Here is a 14,301-nt window from a genome sequence, read left to right as displayed (position 1 = left end):
CCGCTTAGAGACGAAGCATAAAGTGTCCTCATTCCACATAGGGCAAGCTGGATGAATCCATTTTACCCAGGACGGCCGAAGCGGCGTGGACCAGGGGAGAACTGAACTTTATACTTCACACCACAGTAAGTCTACGTGTCCTCTTCCACATAGGGCAAGCTAGAACTAACTATCTTACCCAGGACTGCCGAAGCAGCGTGGACCAGGGGAGGAACACACTTTTCATAGAAACGTAAGGCATCCATGACTGCCATAGTGCGTAAGCCGCCGCTGTGCGCGTAAACCCGTTCCCCGTAGGGAGGAGTCAAGCCGCCGCTTAGAGACGAAGTATTAAGTGTCCTCTTCCACATAGGGCAAGCTAGAATTAACTATCTTACCCAGGACCGCCGAAGCAGCGTGGACCAGGGGAGAACTGAACTTTATACTTCACACCACAGTATTGAGTAATGTGCCCTCTTCCACATAGGGCAAGCTGGAATGTTCCATTTTACCCAGGACGGCCGAAGCGGCGTGGACCAGTGGAGGACTACACAATCATGAGGTTTGATATCGACTTGTGTGTTTCAATAGGGTACCGATGGTATGTTTTGAACCGATTTGATTTAGCCATTCTGAAGTCATCACTTGGTTGAAGCGCTGAACTAGGGCGAGTCTATCGTTTACTTTGCATTGGGATATTATACGTTGCATGCTCTACTAGGTTAATGTCATTGGGTTGGCTATCGAGCATGCCCAAGTGATGACTTGATTGTGTGCTTGCTTGAATTCTTCACATTTCATACCATCGGTTAGTTGTCGAATCATTCCTCGATCATAACCTTCGTTCTTGGTTCATGTATGTTCTCTTCCACATAGGGCAAGCTAGAATGAACTATCTTACCCAGGACCGCCGGAGCAGCGTGGACCAGTGGAGGACTATACTTTGTTTATTGCACCACAGTATTAAGTATGGTGTCCTCTTCCACATAGGGCAAGCTAGAACTAACTATCTTACCCAGGACCGCCGAAGCAGTGTGGACCAGGGGAGGACTATACTTTATACTTCACACACTAGCCATACTGAAGTCATCACTTGGTTGAAGCGTTGAACTACGGCGGGGTAATCGTTTACAGGTTATAATCATATAGCTGCATGCTCATTAGTAGATAATGGAATATTGTATGGCAATATGAGCATGCCCAAGTGATGACTTTGTTTCAAGCTCAACAGGTAGGGTATTGAGCCCTCTTCCACATAGGGCAAGCTAGAATGAACTATCTTACCCAGGACCGCCGGAGCAGCGTGGACCAGTGGAGGACTCTATACTTTATACTTCACACCACAGTATTGAGTACGTCTTGCATAAAGCCCCTATTGAGAACCACGAGGGCTCTCTCAATGTAGAACCACGAGGGCTCTAGTACCGATTCTCTCGGTACGGCTTGGTCCGTGTTCCTTTATGCTTGTACTCAAAGTATTAAGTATTATGTCCTCTTCCACATAGGGCAAGCTAGAATTAACTATCTTACCCAGGACTGCAAAGCAGCGTGGACCAGATGAGGACTATACTTTATACTTCACACACTAGCCATACTGAAGTCATCACTTGGTGGGGGTGAACTACGGCGGTATCAATCGTTTTGGTTCGGTCTATATAGGGTCGCTTGCATGCTCATTCGAATATAATGTAATTGTGTATGGCAATATGAGCATGCCCAAGTGATGACTTTGTTTCAAGCTCAACAGGTAGGGTATTGAGTCCTCTTCCACATAGGGCAAGCTAGAATGAACTATCTTACCCAGGACCGCCGGAGCAGCGTGGACCAGTGGAGGACTCTATACTTTATACTTCACACCACAGTATTGAGTACTTTTTGCATAAAGCCCCTAATGAGAACCACGAGGGCTCTCTCAATGTAGAACCACGAGGGCTCTAGTACCGATTCTCTCGGTACGGCTTGGTCCGTGTTCCTTTATGCTTGTACTCGGGGAAAGTCTCAACCCGGAGGTCTTGACTTTGATTGTCATAGTTGGACTATGACGGGGCATCCGACCATTGCTGACCGAACACCCCTGACTCACCATCTTTCGGGTAGGCGGTGCGCGCACCTCCGACGCGGAAGTCTCAACCCGGAGGTCTTGACTTTGATTGTCATAGTTGGACTACGACGGGGTATCCGACTCATCGAATACCCCAGAAGCTCACCATCTTTCGGGTAGGCGGTACGCGTACCTCCGGACGCGGAAAGTCTCAACCCGGAGGTCTTGACTTTGTATTGTCATAGTTGGACTACGACGGGGTATCCGACTCATCGAATACCCCAGAAGCACACCATCTTTCGGGTAGGCGGTACGCGTACCTCCGGACGCGGAAAGTCTCAACCCGGAGGTCTTGACTTTGATTGTCATAGTTAGACTACGACGGGGCATTCGACCATTGCTGATCGAACACCCTTGATTCACCATCTTTCGGATAGGAGGTGCGCCCACCTCCGACGCGGAAGTCTCAACCCGGAGGTTCGGACTTTGAGTTTTTCCCATTTAAAAGTTTTTCTCTTAGCCATACTGAAGTCATCACTTGGTGAACGATTGAACTAGGGCGGGTTAATCGTTTATAGGTATCATGTGGTTTGCATGCTCTCTTAGGTTAAGGTCATGTGGTTGGCTATCGAGCATGCCCAAGTGATGACTTTGTTTCACGCTTGCTTGATTTCTTCATGATTCCCTGTTATATAGTGTAATCATTCGAGAACAGGGAATCTTTGGTTTTGCTCAACAGGTATTGGATGTCAACTTGGTATCTAGATCGCATTAAGTCTCAACCCTTAGGTTCGGACTTGTATAGTGACATCTGGTTACGGTCTTGAGTCTCAACCCGCAGGTTCGGACTACTTAGTGTTTGATCGAATATAATATGGCAACTTGTGCCTAAGTCTCAACCCTCAGGTTCGGACTTCTGTTTATTTGGCCAATGTATGTATAAGGCAACTTGTGCCTAAGTCTCAACCCGCAGGTTCGGACTTGTGTATTTGTTCGAAGTTTTATATAAGGCAACTTGTGCCTAAGTCTCAACCCGCAGGTTCGGACTTCTATAGTGTTTCGTCAATTATCATATGGCAACTTGTGCCGAAGTCTCAACCCGCAGGTTCGGACTTCTATAGTGTTTCGTCAATTATCATATGGCAACTTGTGCCGAAGTCTCAACCCGCAGGTTCGGACTTCTATAGTGTTTCGTCAATTATCATATGGCAACTTGTGCCGAAGTCTCAACCCGCAGGTTCGGACTTCTAACGTGTTTCGTCAACTATCATATGGCAACTTGTGCCGAAGTCTCAACCCGCAGGTTCGGACTTCTGGAAGGATCACTTGGCCACTAATGATCCTTCCGCAGGTTCACCTACGGAAACCTTGTTACGACTTTTACTTCCTCTAAATCATCAAGTTCGGTCAACTTCGATAAAGCAGACGCGGTTCACGAGGATCCAGCGAACGATCATCTCCAAAGACCTCACTAAATAATCCATCGGTAGTAGCGACGGGCGGTGTGTACAAAGGGCAGGGACGTATTCAACGCTGGCTGATGACCAGCACTTACTAGAAGTTCCGAGTTCATATGGACCATTGCAATCCATAATCCCTACTAAGTGAGTATTTGAGTGATTTCCCGTTCCTCTCGGAATAGGAGACACGCTGCTACCCACATTGTAGCACGCGTGTAGCCCAGAACATCTAAGGGCATCACGGACCTGTTATCGCTCGATCTCATTTTGCTAAACACAAATTGTCCTGCTAAGCAGCGTACCGTAAGTGCACTTGCGCACACGAACAGCGAAGGTGTCAGGTCATACTCCACCGAAAGGTCCTAACCCGTTCCAATCGGCATCGACGCATTAACGCTGACTGCGTTCTAGTTAGCATATGTGAGTCACGTTCGTTATCGGAATTAACCAGACAAATCAATCCACGAACTAAGAACGGCCATGCACCACTACCCTTAAATTTGAGAAAGAGCTATTAATCTGTCTCACCTCCATAAGTTCGGACCTGGTAAGTTTTCCCGTGTTGAGTCAAATTGAACCGCAAGCTCCATTTCATTGTGGTGCCCTTCCGTCAATTCCTTTAAGTTTCAACTTTGCAACCATACTTCCCCCGGAACCTGACTTTGGTTTCCCGGAAGCTACTGAGAGCACCTGGTTGTAGCGTCTCCCAATTGCTAGTTGGCATCGTTTACGGTTAGAACTAGGGCGGTATCTAATCGCCTTCGATCCTCTAACTTTCGTTCTTGATTAAAGAAAGCATCCTTGACAAATGCCTTCGCTTTAGTTAGTCTTACGACGGTCTACGAATTTCACCTCTCGCGCCGTAATACTAGTGTCCCCAACTACTTCTGTTAATCATTACCTCCGGTCTGAGTACAAACCAATGAAAGATTAGACCAAGGTCGTATTCCATTATTCCATGCAAGATTATTCTAGGGCGTTTGGGCACCCTGCTTTAAGCACTCTAATTTGTTCAAGGTAAACGTGAGCGGTCGAGCTCTATGTTACACTTGCACCCGTTGAAGGGCACACCATGACACAGACTTGGTGCCCTACCACACCATTGAGTCGCAACCAGATTCCGACTTGGCCCACCGACCACGGGTTGACCGGGTCGGCGGAGCCGGACTGTGTTGGACAAGTATCAACTTCGAACGTTTTAACCGCAACAATTTTAATATACGCTAGTGGAGCTGGAATTACCGCGGCTGCTGGCACCAGACTTGCCCTCCACTTGATCCTCGTAGAAGGATTTATGCTCTACTCATTCCAATTATGAAACATCATTAAAGAGTTTCATATTGTTATTTCTCGTCACTACCTCCCCGTCCCGGGATTGGGTAATTTACGCGCCTGCTGCCTTCCTTGGATGTGGTAGCCATTTCTCAGGCTCCCTCTCCGGAATCGAACCCTGATTCCCCGTTACCCGTTGCAACCATGGTAGTCCTCTATACTACCATCCATAGTTGATAGGGCAGATATTTGCGAGATCTGTCGTCGGTGCGAGACCATACGATCAGCATCATTATCCAGACTTCAACTCAATGACACGGAGAACCCGCGATTGGTTTGACTAATAAGTGCACCAGTTCCCGCGAGGGTCCTGGCATGTTGCATGTATTAGCTCTAGATTTTCCACAGTTATCCAAGTAACTAGGTTGATGATCTCGTAAATTATAGCTGTTATACTGAGCCTTATGCGGTTTCACATTAAATCTGTTTGTACTTAGACATGCATGGCTTAACCTTTGAGACGAGCGTATATTACTGGTAGGATCAACCAGAATTCCGACTTTGCGTTCGAATGTTCATTGTCCCATTGCACCCGGAGGAGCAAACACCACGTTCTATATGTTGTCAAGTCCGGTAGCACACGGGAGGCGAGCCCCCGTGCGAACCTCATTGCCCTCGTATCACACACACCCGATGCACCGGACAGGCACTTGAGCGGCATTCGACTCCGCTAAGCGCTCGTGCGCCCGATTGTGCATGCGCTGACGGGGCCTTCATACCCCTACCACAGCGACCTTATGCCAAACTTCCATGAATACTTAGGTGAGCTGACAAGGGCCTTCATTTCCCTACCATCAACTAAAGGACACGCTAGGCGCGTCCGATCATTGCAACTGCGGGGCTTTCATACCCCAATCACCACAGTACGCAATTCACCAGAGTTTAATCACAACCCCCCCGGACGTGGCACACTATTAACTTGCAACAAAACTTAGTGTGTGCCGGGCACATCGGTTCCACAAAATCATTCCCGATGTACCCCAATTGGGGTTGTGAACGCATCCATGGTCCTCTGACACACCCAACCAAGCGTGGATACTACATACCTCAAACACCCAGTACACTAACAGACAAATCAATATATGGTTGCTTTCCCCCAGACATTTGCCAATCACTTGGCACCCGGACGGGAACTCGCTCCTGATTGCGCCAATGCCACCCATTTGCCAAGAGCGAGTTCTGTATGTAGATTTCATTTGGAAAGACAACCGTGTACTGGATATTCTATCCGACGATTACAGATGACGAGTACGAGACTCGACTACACTCACGGATAATACATTTTGGGTCGAGATTGCTTTCGGGGTTTTCGATTGGTCTTGCGCTTGTAAACGTATAACTTTGACTTGTGGTAACCTCGGTATGTTAGTCGATCACGTGGTTGTGAACTGGGTAGGGTGAGCAATCTGTTCACTTGCACTCTGGGTAGGAATATGGTGAGCGCTATAGGTTAAAGATCATGGTATGGTTCCATCGTGATGACTTTCGCTAGATAGTAGTATGTTTGGATAGTTATAACGTTTTTGGCCATTTGTTCATAGTGTTCGGTTCATTGAGGAATTCGATTGGTCTTTGCTTCACACACGTGGTCGATCACTTGGATGTGAACTAGGGTGAGAGTAAGGTGTTCACTAGTGCTCTTCGGTTTTGGATCAGTAATGAGCACTTGATTGGTTTCGCATAATATGTATCCATAGTGATGACTCTTTCCAGCTTAAGATTTCGTGACCGGTTTCGAATCCTTCCCACGTTCGCTTTTACTTGGTTAGGTTTTCGAGTGTAGATTTGAAAGCAATCTCATGTATGTATCCCATCTGATATAAGCCACTGACAGTTCATGTCACCTCGTTCAACTCTCGCTGGGTCACAGAAGTATGTTACTGCGCCCATTATCCCTACTCGGATAGGTTCGGTTCGTTCGTTTTATACTACGGTGAGTAAACTCAATTTGTGCATCGCATAGCCATGGAAAGCAAGCTTTCGCGGGCCTCTTCGACTGTTTTGATACGAGCTGTGCCCGTGATGCTTGTCATCCCAGGATACTAGACCCCTTTGGACGACCGCATGACCATCAGAAAGTAAATTCCACGTTCGATTTGGGGTGTGAACCCCGAACATAAAGTCTTTGTGTAGAACCACGAGGGCTCTATAGTACCGATTCTCTCGGTACGCTTGGTCCGTGTTCCTTTATGTTCGTACTCTTGTGAATAAGATTCACGTTCGTTTTTGGATATTTGCTACTGTCACCGTTTGAGTACTATGGGGTTTGAACCCCTAACATAAAGTCTTAATGTAGAACCACGAGGGCTCTATAGTACCGATTCTCTCGGTACGCTTGGTCCGTGTTCCTTTATGTTTGTACTCTTGTCTGTATAAAATTCATGTTCGTTTTGGGATATTTGCTACTTTCACCAGGGCTTTATTTGAACCGATTCTCTCGGTACGCTTGGTCCGTGTTTCTTGTCATAATGTATGACCCATCAGGGTCCCGTTCTTCATACAAGTCTGCCTTGCTATTGTGGTAACTTTTTTAGTGTAGTTCTGACATCCCCATTTTGGGACTTAGCCGATTTTTCATATATTTCCATATGACCCATAGGGTCCCTTTCTTCATTCAAGCTTGCCTAGGGCGATCGGTCAAAACTTGTCTTACTATTCGATTGGTCTTCGCACTTTCACCCTAGGCAGTTTGCCTAGGTCTTGCTTCTTGAGGGAGTCAAAACCCGAAATAAGGGGATTGCGGATTTCAATTTTCCTCCCCTGTCTACACTACACTAACCCGCTTTTTCCGGGTATTCACCGCCATACAACTTTGCCTAGGTCACTTGTACTCTTGACTTAGGCCATCTGACTTGGTCCGTGTTTCTTCCTAGGGTGTACCTAGGTAACTTGCCTTGCTTGATGTGGTAACTTTTTAGTGTAGTTATGACATCCCAATTTTGGGACTTAGCCGATTTTTCATATATTTCCATATGACCCATAGGGTCCCTTTCTTCATACAAGCTTGCCTAGGGCGATCGGTCAAAACTTGTCTTACTATTCGATTGGTCTTCGCACTTTCACCCTAGGCAGTTTGCCTAGGTCTTGCTTCTTGAGGGAGTCAAAACCCGAAATAAGGGGATTGCGGATTTCAATTTTCCTCCCCTGTCTACACTACACTAACCCGCTTTTTCCGGGTCCTCACCGCCATACAACTTTGCCTAGGTCACTTGTACTCTTGACTTAGGCCATCTGACTTGGTCCGTGTTTCTTCCTAGGGTGTACCTAGGTAACTTGCCTTGCTTGATGTGGTAACTTTTTAGTGTAGTTATGACATCCCAATTTTGGGACTTAGCCGATTTTTCATATATTTCCATATGACCCATAGGGTCCCTTTCTTCATACAAGCTTGCCTAGGGCGATCGGTCAAAACTTGTCTTACTATTCGATTGGTCTTCGCACTTGCACCCTAGGCACTTTGCCTAGGTCAAGCTTCTTGAAGGGGCCAAAACCCAAAATAAAGGTCTTGAGGATTTCAATTTTCCTCCCCTGTCTACACTACACTAACCCGATTTTTCCGGGTCCTCACCGCCATACAACTTTGCCTAGGTACCTTGTACGTGTGACTTAGGCCATCTGACTTGGTCCGTGTTTCTTGCTAGGGTTCACCTAGGTAGTTTACCTTGCTTGATGTGGTAACTTTTTAGTGTAGTTATGACATCCCAATTTTGGGACTTAGCCGATTTTTCGCATATTTCCATTTTACCCATCAGGGTCCTTTCCTTCATATAAGTTTGCCTTGCTTGATGTGGTAACTTTTTAGTGTAGTTATGACATCCCAATTTTGGGACTTAGCCGATTTTTCGTAAAATACCATATGACCCATCAGGGTCCTTTCCTTCATATAAGTTTGCCTTGCTTGATGTGGTAACTTTTTAGTGTAGTTCTGACATCCCAATTTTGGGACTTAGCCGATTTTTCGTATATTTCCATTTTACCCATCAGGGTCCTTTCCTTCATATAAGTTTGCCTTGCTTGATGTGGTAACATTTGAGTGTAGTTCTGACATCCCAATTTTGGGACTTAGCCGATTTTTCGTAAAATACCATATGACCCATCAGGGTCCTTTCCTTCATATAAGTTTGCCTTGCTTGATGTGGTAACTTTTTAGTGTAGTTATGACATCCCAATTTTGGGACTTAGCCGATTTTTCGTAAAATACCATATGACCCATGAGGGTCTTTTCCTTCATACAAGCTTGCCTACGGTCATTGGTCAAAACTTGTCTTACTATTCGATTGGTCTTTCACTTTTCACCCTAGGCATTTTGCCTATGTATTGCTTCTTGAATAGGTCGAAACCCAAAATAAAGGTCTTGAGGATTTGGAATTTCCTCCCCTGTCTACACTACACTAACCATATTTTTCCGGGTCTTCACCGCCATACAACTTTGCCTAGGTCACTTGTACTCTTGACTTAGGCCATCTGACTTGGTCCGTGTTTCTTGCTAGGGTTCACCTAGGTAGTTTGCCTTGCTTGATGTGGTAACATTTGAGTGTAGTTCTGACATCCCAATTTTGGGACTTAGCCGATTTTTCGTAAAATACCATATGACCCATCAGGGTCCTTTCCTTCATATAAGTTTGCCTTGCTTGATGTGGTAACTTTTTAGTGTAGTTCTGACATCCCAATTTTGGGACTTAGCCGATTTTTCGTAAAATACCATATGACCCATCAGGGTCCTTTCCTTCATATAAGTTTGCCTTGCTTGATGTGGTAACTTTTTAGTGTAGTTATGACATCCCAATTTTGGGACTTAGCCGATTTTTCGTAAAATACCATATGACCCATCAGGGTCCTTTCCTTCATATAAGTTTGCCTTGCTTGATGTGGTAACATTTGAGTGTAGTTCTGACATCCCAATTTTGGGACTTAGCCGATTTTTCGTAAAATACCATATGACCCATCAGGGTCCTTTCCTTCATATAAGTTTGCCTTGCTTGATGTGGTAACATTTGAGTGTAGTTCTGACATCCCAATTTTGGGACTTAGCCGATTTTTCGTAAAATACCATATGACCCATCAGGGTCCTTTCCTTCATATAAGTTTGCCTTGCTTGATGTGGTAACTTTTTAGTGTAGTTATGACATCCCAATTTTGGGACTTAGCCGATTTTTCGATCAATACCATATGACCCATCAGGGTCTTTTCCTTCATACAAGCTTGCCTACGGTCATCGGTCAAAACTTGTCTTACTATTCGATTGGTCTTTCACTTTTCACCCTAGGCATTTTGCCTATGTATTGCTTCTTGAATAGGTCAAAACCCGAAATAAGGGGATTGCGGATTTCAATTTTCCTCCCCTGTCTACACTACACTAACCCGATTTTTCCGGGTCCTCACCGCCATACAACTTTGCCTAGGTCACTTGTACTCGAGACTTAGGCCATCTCGCTTGGTCCGTGTTTCTTGCTAGGGTGCACCTAGGTAATTTGCCTTGCTTGATGTGGTAACATTTGAGTGTAGTTCTGACATCCCAATTTTGGGACTTAGCCGATTTTTCGTAAAATACCATATGACCCATCAGGGTCCTTTCCTTCATATAAGTTTGCCTTGCTTGATGTGGTAACAATTGAGTGTAGTTCTGACATCCCAATTTTGGGACTTAGCCGATTTTTCGTAAAATACCATATGACCCATCAGGGTCCTTTCCTTCATATAAGTTTGCCTTGCTTGATGTGGTAACTTTTTAGTGTAGTTATGACATCCCAATTTTGGGACTTAGCCGATTTTTCGTAAAATACCATATGACCCATCAGGGTCCTTTCCTTCATATAAGTTTGCCTTGCTTGATGTGGTAACTTTTTAGTGTAGTTATGACATCCCAATTTTGGGACTTAGCCGATTTTTCGTAAAATACCATATGACCCATCAGGGTCCTTTCCTTCATATAAGTTTGCCTTGCTTGATGTGGTAACATTTGAGTGTAGTTCTGACATCCCAATTTTGGGACTTAGCCGATTTTTCGTAAAATACCATATGACCCATCAGGGTCCTTTCCTTCATATAAGTTTGCCTTGCTTGATGTGGTAACATTTGAGTGTAGTTCTGACATCCCAATTTTGGGACTTAGCCGATTTTTCGTAAAATACCATATGACCCATCAGGGTCCTTTCCTTCATATAAGTTTGCCTTGCTTGATGTGGTAACTTTTTAGTGTAGTTATGACATCCCAATTTTGGGACTTAGCCGATTTTTCGATCAATACCATATGACCCATCAGGGTCTTTTCCTTCATACAAGCTTGCCTACGGTCATCGGTCAAAACTTGTCTTACTATTCGATTGGTCTTTCACTTTTCACCCTAGGCATTTTGCCTATGTATTGCTTCTTGAATAGGTCAAAACCCGAAATAAGGGGATTGCGGATTTCAATTTTCCTCCCCTGTCTACACTACACTAACCCGATTTTTCCGGGTCCTCACCGCCATACAACTTTGCCTAGGTCACTTGTACTCGAGACTTAGGCCATCTCGCTTGGTCCGTGTTTCTTGCTAGGGTGCACCTAGGTAATTTGCCTTGCTTGATGTGGTAACATTTGAGTGTAGTTCTGACATCCCAATTTTGGGACTTAGCCGATTTTTCGTAAAATACCATATGACCCATCAGGGTCCTTTCCTTCATATAAGTTTGCCTTGCTTGATGTGGTAACATTTGAGTGTAGTTCTGACATCCCAATTTTGGGACTTAGCCGATTTTTCGCATATTTCCATATGACCCATCAGGGTCCTTTCCTTCATATAAGTTTGCCTTGCTTGATGTGGTAACTTTTTAGTGTAGTTCTGACATCCCAATTTTGGGACTTAGCCGATTTTTCGTAAAATACCATATGACCCATCAGGGTCCTTTCCTTCATATAAGTTTGCCTTGCTTGATGTGGTAACTTTTTAGTGTAGTTCTGACATCCCAATTTTGGGAATTAGCCGATTTTTCGTATATTTCCATTTTACCCATCAGGGTCCTTTCCTTCATATAAGTTTGCCTTGCTTGATGTGGTAACATTTGAGTGTAGTTCTGACATCCCAATTTTGGGACTTAGCCGATTTTTCGTAAAATACCATATGACCCATCAGGGTCCTTTCCTTCATATAAGTTTGCCTTGCTTGATGTGGTAACTTTTTAGTGTAGTTATGACATCCCAATTTTGGGACTTAGCCGATTTTTCGTAAAATACCATTTGACCCATGAGGGTCTTTTCCTTCATACAAGCTTGCCTACGGTCATTGGTCAAAACTTGTCTTACTATTCGATTGGTCTTTCACTTTTCACCCTAGGCATTTTGCCTATGTATTGCTTCTTGAATAGGTCGAAACCCAAAATAAAGGTCTTGAGGATTTGGAATTTCCTCCCCTGTCTACACTACACTAACCATATTTTTCCGGGTCTTCACCGCCATACAACTTTGCCTAGGTCACTTGTACTCTTGACTTAGGCCATCTGACTTGGTCCGTGTTTCTTGCTAGGGTTCACCTAGGTAGTTTGCCTTGCTTGATGTGGTAACATTTGAGTGTAGTTCTGACATCCCAATTTTGGGACTTAGCCGATTTTTCGTAAAATACCATATGACCCATCAGGGTCCTTTCCTTCATATAAGTTTGCCTTGCTTGATGTGGTAACTTTTTAGTGTAGTTATGACATCCCAATTTTGGGACTTAGCCGATTTTTCGTAAAATACCATATGACCCATCAGGGTCCTTTCCTTCATATAAGTTTGCCTTGCTTGATGTGGTAACTTTTTAGTGTAGTTATGACATCCCAATTTTGGGACTTAGCCGATTTTTCGTAAAATACCATATGACCCATCAGGGTCCTTTCCTTCATATAAGTTTGCCTTGCTTGATGTGGTAACATTTGAGTGTAGTTCTGACATCCCAATTTTGGGACTTAGCCGATTTTTCGTAAAATACCATATGACCCATCAGGGTCCTTTCCTTCATATAAGTTTGCCTTGCTTGATGTGGTAACATTTGAGTGTAGTTCTGACATCCCAATTTTGGGACTTAGCCGATTTTTCGTAAAATACCATATGACCCATCAGGGTCCTTTCCTTCATATAAGTTTGCCTTGCTTGATGTGGTAACTTTTTAGTGTAGTTATGACATCCCAATTTTGGGACTTAGCCGATTTTTCGATCAATACCATATGACCCATCAGGGTCTTTTCCTTCATACAAGCTTGCCTACGGTCATCGGTCAAAACTTGTCTTACTATTCGATTGGTCTTTCACTTTTCACCCTAGGCATTTTGCCTATGTATTGCTTCTTGAATAGGTCAAAACCCGAAATAAGGGGATTGCGGATTTCAATTTTCCTCCCCTGTCAACACTACACTAACCCGATTTTTCCGGGTCCTCACCGCCATACAACTTTGCCTAGGTCACTTGTACTCGAGACTTAGGCCATCTCGCTTGGTCCGTGTTTCTTGCTAGGGTGCACCTAGGTAATTTGCCTTGCTTGATGTGGTAACATTTGAGTGTAGTTCTGACATCCCAATTTTGGGACTTAGCCGATTTTTCGTAAAATACCATATGACCCATCAGGGTCCTTTCCTTCATATAAGTTTGCCTTGCTTGATGTGGTAACATTTGAGTGTAGTTCTGACATCCCAATTTTGGGACTTAGCCGATTTTTCGTAAAATACCATATGACCCATCAGGGTCCTTTCCTTCATATAAGTTTGCCTTGCTTGATGTGGTAACTTTTTAGTGTAGTTATGACATCCCAATTTTGGGACTTAGCCGATTTTTCGTAAAATACCATATGACCCATCAGGGTCCTTTCCTTCATATAAGTTTGCCTTGCTTGATGTGGTAACTTTTTAGTGTAGTTATGACATCCCAATTTTGGGACTTAGCCGATTTTTCGTAAAATACCATATGACCCATCAGGGTCCTTTCCTTCATATAAGTTTGCCTTGCTTGATGTGGTAACATTTGAGTGTAGTTCTGACATCCCAATTTTGGGACTTAGCCGATTTTTCGTAAAATACCATATGACCCATCAGGGTCCTTTCCTTCATATAAGTTTGCCTTGCTTGATGTGGTAACATTTGAGTGTAGTTCTGACATCCCAATTTTGGGACTTAGCCGATTTTTCGTAAAATACCATATGACCCATCAGGGTCCTTTCCTTCATATAAGTTTGCCTTGCTTGATGTGGTAACTTTTTAGTGTAGTTATGACATCCCAATTTTGGGACTTAGCCGATTTTTCGATCAATACCATATGACCCATCAGGGTCTTTTCCTTCATACAAGCTTGCCTACGGTCATCGGTCAAAACTTGTCTTACTATTCGATTGGTCTTTCACTTTTCACCCTAGGCATTTTGCCTATGTATTGCTTCTTGAATAGGTCAAAACCCGAAATAAGGGGATTGCGGATTTCAATTTTCCTCCCCTGTCTACACTACACTAACCCGATTTTTCCGGGTCCTCACCGCCATACAACTTTG

This window comes from Anopheles coustani, assembly GCF_943734705.1.
Source record: "Anopheles coustani chromosome X unlocalized genomic scaffold, idAnoCousDA_361_x.2 X_unloc_12, whole genome shotgun sequence".
Classification (NCBI taxonomy): Eukaryota; Metazoa; Arthropoda; class Insecta; order Diptera; family Culicidae; genus Anopheles; species Anopheles coustani.
This window is presented reverse-complemented; position numbering follows the sequence as displayed.